At 42.2% G+C, this 12036-nt stretch overlaps 1 pseudogene; it reads right to left on the bottom strand.

Moving 5' to 3' along the window:
• Positions 1–2393: 2393 nt before the first annotated feature.
• Positions 2394–11494, bottom strand: LOC120440345 (annotated as a pseudogene).
• Between the last annotated feature and the right edge of the window lie 542 nt (positions 11495–12036).

Genomic DNA, 12036 nt, shown 5'->3' with positions numbered 1-12036 from the left:
TTGAGGGGCTAGGCACGTGAGGTGGAATCCCCTCCCCGATGCATGCGAGTGTACACACCGGGCATAGGCAGATTGGACCATTTAAAGTTTAGTGTGAGTGAGGTCTGCAGTGATATCACACGGGTGAGTAATTGGTGGCACCCTTGGGCACTCCTCCCTGTAGGTTGCCTCCTCAAGTGGCCGGTCTCCACTATTTTGTTTAGTTGCTCTTTTAACATGTTGTGATTGTTTTTAGGGTAGCATCGTGGTAGGGAGTCTGGTCGTTTTAATCATCGTTTTGTTAATAAAGTGTTTTAATTATCTATTTTGCCGTCTCAACCCTGCTACCCTAGGTGCCTTCCTGATTTTATAGTTATGTTTTTAGTAGTAGTTCTTAATAAACTTTGATTTGTAAAATTCATCGGTCTCATCTCTGCCGTTAATAACGAGTCTGTGGGCTTTGGTAGCCAGTGCAACACGTGCATTGGCTAGAGAAATCTTTGAGTGCTAAAGTGCTAAACAAGAAGAGTTCCCAGATGGTACAGTGGACACATGTGTGACTCCTGTGATTAAAGCATCTTGCTTTCAGCTTAATGAGTGAACCGTCAGCTCGTTCAAACACACGTTAAAGTCCATTTGGCTCGACACCACCGAACAGAGGCAGCAATATAACATAGCTAACATTAACAGTGCAGTGAATCCTGGGGCCTGTTCTTCGTACCTCGCTTACTACATCCAAGATCAAATGACACATCCAAGATCAAATCATCGCGCTAACCGTGAGCTCGCTAATCCGGTTCTCCGAACGCACCTGTTGTTGACGATTAGTACAGCTGGATGAAGTAATCTGAGATCACTGGGTGGCTTAAAAGGGGCTACGCATCGATAGTAGAAACATTGATCGGCAACCCTGTGATTGGTCGGCGAAGATGTCGAAGGAGCGCGCTCAGTATTTCACGCCAGCAGAGCAAGAACTTTTGATTGAGGGATATCAGGAGTTCCAGAGTCTCATTAAAACGCAGGGGAACACTGCAAAGGCTGCAAAAGCAAGGAGAGAGGGCTGGCAGAAGGTTGCTGACAAATTAAACACGTGAGTGATCCATGATATTACATCATATCATGTGATATCATACAATACCACATTATATTATATGACATCATATCCTCTTACACATTAGAGCCACAACAGGACCCACTAGAACATGGGAACAAGTAAAAGTTAAATACAAGAACATCCTACAGAATAGTCATATCTATCACTCATATTGCATCCAGTCTCCTGAAAAGAGACCCTGAAATAACCTGTTTGTTTGTGCATAACAGCAACCAAGAAAAGGGCAGAGCAACAACAGACAGGTGGTGGTCCTGCACCCCCTCGTCACACCCCGGCAGAGGAGCTGGCCCTAGGGTTGAATGCCACCAGACCCATTGTGGAGGGCATCCCTGGGGGCGGCTCTTCCTTAGACCAGCAGCCGGGGTGCAGTAGTAGCAGCACCTACATAACTGGTAAATGAGCTCATAATTCCATTTGTAAAATGCCAAATATGTGGTTGTTGCCTTAATCCCAATGCTGGTTGTACACTGTGGGTGTTTGTGTGTGCAGTCGTACATGACACTCCGTCACTTATACCTGTTCCCATGCAAGGGGTGACTGCAGCATGCACAGTAAGTTGGGACACACACACACACACACACACACACACACACACACACACACACACACACACACACACACACACACACACACACACACACACACACACACACACACACACACACACAATCTGTTGTGTAATGATGTAGACCAATAGGCTGTACCACATCCCTTTGTAACACCATGTTGTTCCCAATGCACAGGACAGTGAAGCAACCCTGTCAGATGACTGTGGTGTGGAGGAAGTCCCTGTAAGTGCATGCATAATTTGGCCTGAATGTGTATCCACTTGTGTACTGCCATGTGTTTCTGACTGCAGTATGGTTTGCAGGCCAAGAGGCCGGCAGAGGGCCTGATACAGAGGTGGGTGGGCAGTCTTGGAATTAATTCTACCTCCTACATGACATGTATTGACCGTCAAATGTTGTCCCTACAATTGGAACAGGGTGACATCCGTGTGCTCTATAAGAGAAGTCTCCAGCAGAAGATAGAGTACACTGAGCTGAAGAAACAGAAGCTTCTCGGTGACATCGAACTCCAAGCCCTAATGAGGCAAAAAGTACAACTGGAAATCGAGTTGCTACAGAAGGAACTACAGAGTTAGTGACAATACACCTTCATACAGAGCACTATTGGTAACCTTGCGTGGCACAGTATTTTTTATTTTCTCTTCCAGGCAAATGATGGCTGCCTTCTGGTGGACGAGACGGCACAGAAATGCCCAAATAAATATCACAGGATAATATGTGTGGTCAAGTGTTTAATATGCGAAATTGTTTTGCACAATTCTGTCCCGTGCAGCTCTGCCACTGGGTTGGTCCAGGTGCACTGGCTGGAGGTCATCAACAGGCTGCATCTCCACCACAGGGGCCCTCTCCTTTCTAATGGTGGCAATGTTGTGCAGTACAGCACATGCAACAATAATGTCACATGCCCTGTCAGGTGCAACCCTCAGACCTTTCAGACACTGAAATCTCTCCTTTAATTGTCCAAAGGTCATTTCAATGTGTGCCCTTGTCCTGGCTAAAGCTGCATTGTAGCGGTCTGTGGCCCAGGGTTGGGGTCAGGAACGGTGTCAGGAAGTACCGCCTGCATGCATAACCCTGTCTCCAAGAAGAATCCCATCATAGGCCCCTGTATAATGGAGAAATGCTGTTATGTTAGGCCCAAGATAAGTGTGACATATCAAAATAGGTGTGACATATTGACATACGTGATGACATATCGAAATCGTCCCTTTTACTTACCACGCTCAAATAATGTGCATAACCCTGACTCTCTGAAGATTCTTGAGTCATGCACTGATCCTGGCCATTTGGCTTCCACATTGGTGATGTGGCACATGGAGTCACACACCATCTAAGGGATGTCAGTATATGTGAACACACTCCATTCCATTACATATTACCGTCTGGAATATTAGTATTACTCACCTGCACATTTATACTGTGGACCCCTTTCGGTTGACAAAATCCCCTCATTGGGGCCTGGGGGCCTTGATTGCAATGTGTGTGTGCAGTCTATGGCACCAATCACATTGGGGAAGCCTCGGACAATCGCGCTACAGTTACAGACATAGGTCATGATTGCATCACATTCATTATCGATTTCCATGTACCTGCAATGGCGAAAAAGCCCTGTTTGACAACCTGTGGTCTCACGTGGCTTGGGAAAACCACAAACACACCCAGGAATTGCTTGAGTGCCAGGTATACTTTGCGAATGGCACGGCAGACAGCACTTTTGCCAATGTTCTCTGCGTCTCCAACAGCGTGCATAGAAACGTGCCACTCGCAAAGAAACGCAAGGCAATGCACACAGTTTGTGCAGTTGTTAATGCCCGACTACGGCGAGTGGAACTCTTAACATAGGGATCCAACAAGGTGGTTATGTAAATAATACCCTCACGGGAAAAGCGATACCTCTCTATGAGCACACTGTCGCGCTGAGCTAAGGGATCCTGTCTATCCCGCAATATCCGCTGTATTCTGAACACTCATCACTCTTGCACCTTCCGCAATGGGTTGCTCGCGTATGAACGGACAGGACATGGCTGCGACAGACTTCCCAAATCCACCTTCGCTTTTATAGCCGTGGTCTCTCATCTTGATTGCACGTGGGAATTTACTTATACTACCCTGAAATATGTATTGCATCTGACATGATCTACTGCATGACATGGCATGATTAAGAGTACATTTCCCTTTTTTTCGGAAATGACCTGTATGTATCTGTATGAAATCAATATAAGCATCAAATGCTGCATTATATCTAGTTACACTGCTGATATTTATTTATGGTAACACAGTGGCGAAATATCGCTGTTGCTTTCATATAACTGCAGCGGACATACCTGAGTGGCTGCGATCTAATCCTGTTTACATAAAGTAAACCTGCTCCCGAGCAGGCTTACTCTTACGGATCTGTTGCTATGACAGCAAGTCCCAGATGAGCTTCGGAGAACCGAACGATCCAAGATCACGCCAAATCGTCAACATTCAAATCCGGCTAACTTACTTAGCGAGGTACGAAGAACAGGCCCCTGCTTGTGCCGTGATATTCAGGACTGCAAACCGAGCAGCATCACTGACTTTCAGCTTGTTGTGTTTGTGGATATATGACTGACTTTAATTATCCATAAAATCATCACATTCTCTGTAAGATTAAGGTCAACTATTGAACGGCGTATATTTTAAAGTAAAGAATTTAAAACCAACTTAACACTGAAAGTACAAACATCACTAATGTCACATAACACCCTTACCTCTTTAAACTGTATTCATTATAACATTATTCAGTATAGTTCCAACAGCACCCCCCACTCAATGTGCAATATCATCCCCCCTGCCCACACACTCAATGTGCAATATCATACCCCCCACTCACACACACTATGTGCAATATCACTGATCACACTGCACCTCTCAATGCACCTGCTAGTTAGATGGCATGTATGTGTATGTATATAGATGTAAGCGTGTATGTGGAAATATGTGTGTGTATGCATGTATGGATGCAAATATGTATATATACATATATGTATGTGCGTGTATGTTTGCAGGTGTATGTATAACTTGTACATATCTTTCTTGTGTAAATGTAAATTTGTCTGTTATTGTGTAAATACTTATGCTATTGTGTACTTCACACACATGGAGAGATGCCAAACTGCCTTTCACTGTTCTTGTAACAGTGACAATAAAAAGCTATTCTATTCTATTCTATTCTAACTTTGCCGACATGTGGCCAACAGTAATGTTTTACTGTTCTTTATTAAGTGACATAATATTCAGTACTTACTTTTGAGTTTACTTTTCGGCCACCCCGCTTCAGGCATCTGCTGTGTTTCTCCTGCAAAATTACCCACACCTATCACCGCACTATTAATTGTGGGATAGGTTGGGCCACGAAGGGTACACCTGACCCATCCTTCAAATTCGGGGAAATGAAGGACGGTTTTTCGGCTGCATTTGGAGCAGCCTTCGAATTGGGACAGCCTTCGTCGCGTCGCTGTGATGTAATCGGCCTTCAAATGCGGCCTTGAAGGACGCAGACCCTGAATTGGGACACAGCCGTAGACAATAGACGTGCACGAGAAAATGCTAACTTCCTAGGGGGGGCGTGCCAAGATGGCGGAGTGAGTAGACGCTCTCTACTGGGTTCTGCACAGAAAGTTCGTGAACAACGGTAAAACCTCAACTTTATGCTGCTAACACTAACAATTCACTAAACAAGAGAAGATGCAAGGAGCTTCAGAATGCCGAGTCAGAAAGGAGCGAAAAGGGGACTGGAAAGTTCCAAGTCTAAGATAACGCCTGAGGATGCTAGTGAGGAGAATGCTACGCCTAGCAACGTGCTAATGGATAGTTGCCATAACTACGCAGCTACTGCGGTAGCACTCACGTTAGCCGAAGAGGAAATGGATGAGTTCCCACATCTGCCTGTTACACCTCTTAAATTGCCAGCTCCGAAGAAGGTGATGTACGAACGCAGCAGCTCTGACCCTTGTCGGCATTAATAAACACCAGGTCTGATAACACTGAGAGCATAGTGAAAGAGAATACGCTCAAGATTGAGGGTCTTAAAAAAACAATTGATTTTGTGCGCGCGGAAATGAAAGACATGAAGGGGAAAGTTTGCAACCTGGAAAAAAAAGTAACTAAAGAGGAAGGTCGAGTGGACAACTGCCAACAGAGAATATCTGAGTTGGAAAGATACTCCAGGAGGTGGAATCTCAGACTACATGGAGTCAAGGAGACTGAGAAAGAAGACATAAGGGGAAAGGTGATAGAGATATGCCACCCTGTTCTGCCAGAACAAAATCATAGGCTGCCCGATGCCATCAACACCGTACACTGACTCGGAGCAAAGCGACAAAGTAGCACCAGACCTAGAGGCATCATCGTGCAGTTCACCTCCCGAATCTACAGAGATGCTGTATGGAAAGCAGCCAAAACATCCTCCTACCTGCAGGACAATCATTTGAAGATCTGTCCAGGGAGGACAAACTGTGGCCGATGATAGACAAAGCCCGTAAGGAGGGTAAGCCGGCTTATTTCGTGGGAGGTCGAGGATTGATCAGTGGATCAGAAGTTTTCCCTCCCTCATAAAGACTCTTGTTCAATCTTAGAAATGGCATTTCTGTGAGCTTGTTTACATGGTGAACTTGATATATTTACCCTCAGGTTAAATTATTTTGTGTTGAAGATTGTGTTTATCTATCTATCTATGTATAAATCTATAAAAAGCTGTAGTCAAAACAAAGCAAATAGTTAAATACTATATTCATTATAAGCTTAGTTACTTAGGGTTTTTACTGTTCTGTTACCTAAATTGTGCAGCATCTGTACCCTTTTCCTACAGATATATTCCTAACTGTAGTAGTTTAGAACTTACTTTTTCTCTTTATCTTTTTTCTAATAACTTTGTCTGTTTCTCTTAATACCAGAGGGTTAAGACAAACCTGTAAATGCAAAGCCTTGTTTTTGTTTGCCAAACAATTTAGAACTGATTTTTGCTTTTTCCAAGAGAGTCATTCCACACCTGCTGATACAAATCACAATGGGGTAATGAAGTCTGGCTGTCCCATGGCTCTGAGCATTCTGCTGGAGTTGCCACGCTTAAAAATTGTTTTTCTGGAGATGTGTTACACTCTGACTGTGACACCTTGGGACACTACCATATATATGGCTACAATAATAAAACTGAAAATGATAAATTACTTGACTCCTTAGAAGAAAAAGTTAATTTCTGGCTCTCCAAATACCCAAATTCAGTCCTCTTAATTGGTGGAGACTTTAACATCGCTTTAGATAATGCGGTTGATAGATGGCCTCCAGGGCAGCAGTCTTCATACAGTGCAAATTTAAAACATTTCATGGGAACATTTAATGTTATGGATATTTGGAGAGAAAAAATTTCCAGATGGCAGACTTTTTACTTGGAGCACTAAGACAGGATCCAGGCAATCATGTATTGACTTTTAGCTTGTTTCTAACTGTATTGATAAAGATAATATTACCGTTAATATACTTGCCACCCCCCTCACTGATCATAGAGCAATTCACATTAACGTCCAAATGTTTACACTGGATACTATACCTCATACATTCTCTTATTGGAAGTTAAATAACTCCTTACTAAAAGATAAAATGGTTAACACCAATGTTCCCTCTAATTTTTCACGTGTCTGAGCGAACACACAAACTCCCTGAGCGATCCCTTGGATCACTGTGAGCGACATCAGACGTGTGCACTGTGGTCACGCCAGCATCAAATCCATCCAAGTTACATGGTTTATTAAAATAATCAAATTACAGCATTTACATTTCTGTTAGACTTTTAATTAACTGCTTTAGCCCACTTACAATGAAAATTTAAAAAATCTTGTTCATGACCTGTGTAGTATGTTAACACTATTGGAAGTAAAAATAACTTGAACTCCAATTTTGAAAACACAACTTTATTTCTTTTCTTTTTTTTTCATAAAGCTCTGACTTGTATTATGAGTCTGTGGTCTGGGAGAGAGTCTGTAACTCCGTCTGCCAAATACAGTATATAATGACCAATGTTGGGCAATTAATTATATAGTTCTTCAAAAAAGTAACTCAGTTTGGCAAACAACAAAGTTTTTTGCAGCTATTTTTTTTAATGCAGCCAAGGCGTTTTTTAAATAAACATTTCAAACTATTTACAGAACAATCAGCTGTTCTGCATCAAATTTGATGCCACACAAATTATTTGTGCCACTCCAAAAAATGATTTCTGTCCACTATGAGATAAAGGAGAACAACAGCCTGATACCTGCAGGCCTGACAACAGGAGATGTATCACTGCTGTAACACCTGTAACATTCAGCAGTCGCCTCATTGTTCTGACACACACAACAAAACTATTGTCTACACTACACACTAACTACACAAGATTTGCGCTAAACGTGGCAAATCTCTCACATCTCAAAACACCACCGTCACTTCTAAAACTTCCCCCTTCCGAAAATACTAAATGCCATGTTGCCATATCATTTTTGATTGGTCCATATGGTACATTTTTCAACCAATAGGAAAGGGTGGGGGTTGGTTTTGTCTTTGCTCACAGGCTTTCGAGCGTTTTCCTTATAAAACGCAGTTTTTACCGTTTCTTCACGTAGTAAATATAAACAACGATAGTATTCAGGAGGAAAATCAAACATTGCAAATATTTTTATCATAACTCTGGTTTTACGTGGCCTATCAACACAATTTATAAACTGGTATATGTCGCCTTGTTGCTTTGTCTGTAAGTGGTCATGTGATTGGCTTACCACGACTACTTTATTCTTCCTCAGTCAAACAGCAGCACTGATGCGATTGTTTTGCCCCCTGAGCTCCAGGTGTTGTGCTAGACAGTGATCGTGATTACCGTCCGCGGGAGCGCGCAGCTGCTTAAAGCTGTAGCGTCCAGATTACTTACAGCTACTTCCGTGCAGCTGATATAAGATGCGGTAAGCTGAACACAGCTTCAACCGTCTGTTGAAAAATAGTAACGGACTTCATTTTCATGTTAGTAACTGTAACGGCGTTGTAACAATAGGAATAGTAATTAGTTAGATTACTCGTTACTGAAAAAAGTAACGCCGTTAGTAACGCCCTTACTTGTAACGCCGTTATTCCCATCACTGGTCCCGGTACACAACTGTAATAACCTCCGCTGATTGTAACCTCTAAGAGGTTAAACAGAGACTTCATTTACTGAGGTTATATCTATCAAGTCTTTATTTCCTGATGTGTCATACTTGTTTCAGGGGCTAATTCTGAATTATAACTAATGTTAAAAACATGTTCAAGGAGGAGAGAGAGCAAAAAAATCCAGTTAACATTTGATCATTGTGCTTTTTGTTCAATAATCAGCATGGCCTGTGTATAAATGCATAAACTTTATTAAAATAGATAACGTTGGTGTTTCCGTCATGTAGTAACCATTAGGTTTAACTGTACAAAGCTTGTTAGACACTATGAAACATGTACAGACCTTACGCTGTTTGACTAATATTTTTATTGTGAATATTGATCATGAGGGTAAACTGGAAGCCCACTTTGCTGCCTCGGAGCCCTGTGCACCACAAAGCGAGGTCAGCATATCCAGGATATCTTCAGCGCTCTAGCATACATCCTACTCACCTGTCAGCTGTTTAACACCTGCTGCTTATTCAGGAAACGCCCACGTTACCTGGTGATAGTCACAGTTTAACGTGGGCAGCTGCCGCTCGATATAACGTAATGTTGACGCAATAATGTGCACAATATTACAAGACAGCGCCGTGGATGGCAGCGCATTCTCTCACACTTATTTTGTTTTCGTTTATTTTCTGCGCTTTTAGTCACTCGGACCACATCACTTTCTCGAGAGACCGACTGCTAAACATCAGGCAGTCATCTCAAAATAGTTCTTATCCATTTTTCATAAACCCGAAAAGCTTTTCGGAGATTTTGGTCGGAGGCACAGTGGCTCTCTGTGGCTCCCGGAAGAGACGCAGACGGGTGACTCGCACTGGTGCGCTGGTGAAACTACGTCGGCGAGGATTCCGCACGGCGCTCCCCTCCATTCACCTTGCGAATTTCCGCTCTCTTCTAATTAAAGTCAATGAATTACTACTTTTAAACCGGACTAACAAGGACTTTGCACGCTCTGCTGCCCTCTGCTTCACTGAAACGCCTTGAGGCGACTTTTGTTGTGATTTGGCGCTATATTAATAAAATTGAATTGAATTGAATTGAAACCTGGCTCAGTGAGCGAATCCCAGACACTGTCTTAAATCTGCCGGGCTTCCAACTTCACAGGGCGGTCTGCGGAATGGAGCTCCCAGGGAAAACAAAGGGTGGTGGAGTCTGCTTCTACATTAATGTAGGTTGGTGTACTGATGTCACAGTGTTACAGAAGTACTGCAGCCCAAACCTGGAAACTTTTTTCATCAACTGCAAAGTGTTTTATTCACTGCGGGAGTTTTCTTCCTTCATGCTGGTCGGAGTTTACATCCCTCCTCAGGCCAACGCGAACAACGCACTGTGTGAGCTGGCTAATCAGCTGACGGGAAAAGAAATTCCCGGATTCCTTTACCATTATCCTTGGGGATTTTAACAGAGCAAACCTAAACCACGAACTCCCTAAATACAGACAGCATATATACTGCCCCACCAGGTACAACATCACACAGAATTACTGTTACACCACTTTAAAAGATGCCTATCGCTCTGTGCCCCGGGCAGCTTTGGGACATTCTGATCACTGCCTGGTCCATCTTATTCCAGTTTATATCAAATCAAAAAATCAAATCAAATTTATTTATATAGCACATTTAAAAACAACAGTTTTGATAAAAGTGCTTCACAAATTAGGAAATAAAATACGACAAATACAACGCAGGAGGAGACAAACATAGAAACCAACCAAATGATAATCAAACTATCTTACATCAAAGCTAGAGTAAAAAGATGGGTCTTTAAACGAGATTTAAAAGACTGAACAGTCTCAGAAGAGCGAATGGCAATAGGGAGGTTGTTCCATAGTCTAGGAGCTGCAATAGCAAAGGCACGATCGCCTCTGGTTTTCAACCTAGACTTAGGTTGCATTAAGAGCATCTGGTTAGAAGATCTTAGTGCTTTTATAGGATTATACAAATGAAGAAGTTCTGTTAAGTAGCTAGGGGCAGTGTTATTTAAGATTTTATAAGTGAGTAAAAGAATTTTAAAATCAATGCGAAATTTCACAGGAAGCCAATGTAAGTTGGCTAAAACTGGAGTCATATGATCATGCATTCTGGCACCCGATAAAAGGCGTGCAGCAGCGTTCTGTACTAATTGCAACCGGTGAAGAGAAGAGTGAGGGAGGCCTAAATAGAGGGAGTTACAATAGTCCAGTCTAGAGGTAATGAATGCATGAATAAGCTTTTCAAGGTCCTTGGGGGAGAGGAAAGGCTTAGCTTTAGAAATTTGCCGTAGCTGATAGAAGCGGTACGCAGCCCGAAGACAATGATGCATTCAAAATTAATAAAATACAAGGCCCAATAGTATTCAACAGTCTTCCATGTACATGGCCAATAAACACGATTCTGATTCTGACAAGATAAGTAAATTAGTTGTTTTTTTTTTCCTGAGCGCAGAGCTGCTGGAGCTTGTGTTTCCATCAGAGTGACTGACCTGGGTTACAGATGAAAAACGGGATTTAAACAGAGAGCGATGGACACCTAGAAAACTACAGAGCACTTTATCAGCGGCTGATATCCAGTCACTGGCACACAGCTTAAAACCCTCTGCTGAGTTTTAGCACTCAGTGGTTAAACTTTGGACTTAATTCACTCACAATCTCAGAGTCAGTGGTTACCATGGTTACTGCATAAGGTAATGTGAATTAAACAGCTGGCACTGCGGTAACTTTGACATGAGTGTTTACATTTTTCATTGCAAAAGAACTGTCTGACCTGGTTACCTGAAGTTAACTTGGATAAATTATAGTTTAGGAGTATCATAGATAACGCCCACTGAGATGTGTGACTGTTCATCACTACATTGAGATAAATCGGCTATTACTGAAATACACGTGCCATATAATAAACTATGATATAAATGTGGAGGTGATAATAACATATTTAGTTATAAAGGACACCTTTAGTCTCATTCATGAGAAGTATTAGTTTTATTCTAACATCCAGAAGTCTGCACGATGTGTTTCATAGTTTCTAACAAGCCTTTGACAGTTAAACGTAACATGCCCGAAAAAACCAACATAAAAAAACACCTCACACAAATGAGATGTTAACCTCATTTATTTTTATTTTAGTAAACTTTGATTATTCTAACAGACAGCTGGTGCTTAGAATAAAGTTAAATAACTATTAAAAAACAGATGATGTAATATTTCTGGACAGG

Source organism: Oreochromis aureus, linkage group 5, assembly GCF_013358895.1.
Source record: "Oreochromis aureus strain Israel breed Guangdong linkage group 5, ZZ_aureus, whole genome shotgun sequence".
NCBI classification, from domain to species: domain Eukaryota; kingdom Metazoa; phylum Chordata; class Actinopteri; order Cichliformes; family Cichlidae; genus Oreochromis; species Oreochromis aureus.
This window is presented reverse-complemented; position numbering and strand designations above follow the sequence as displayed.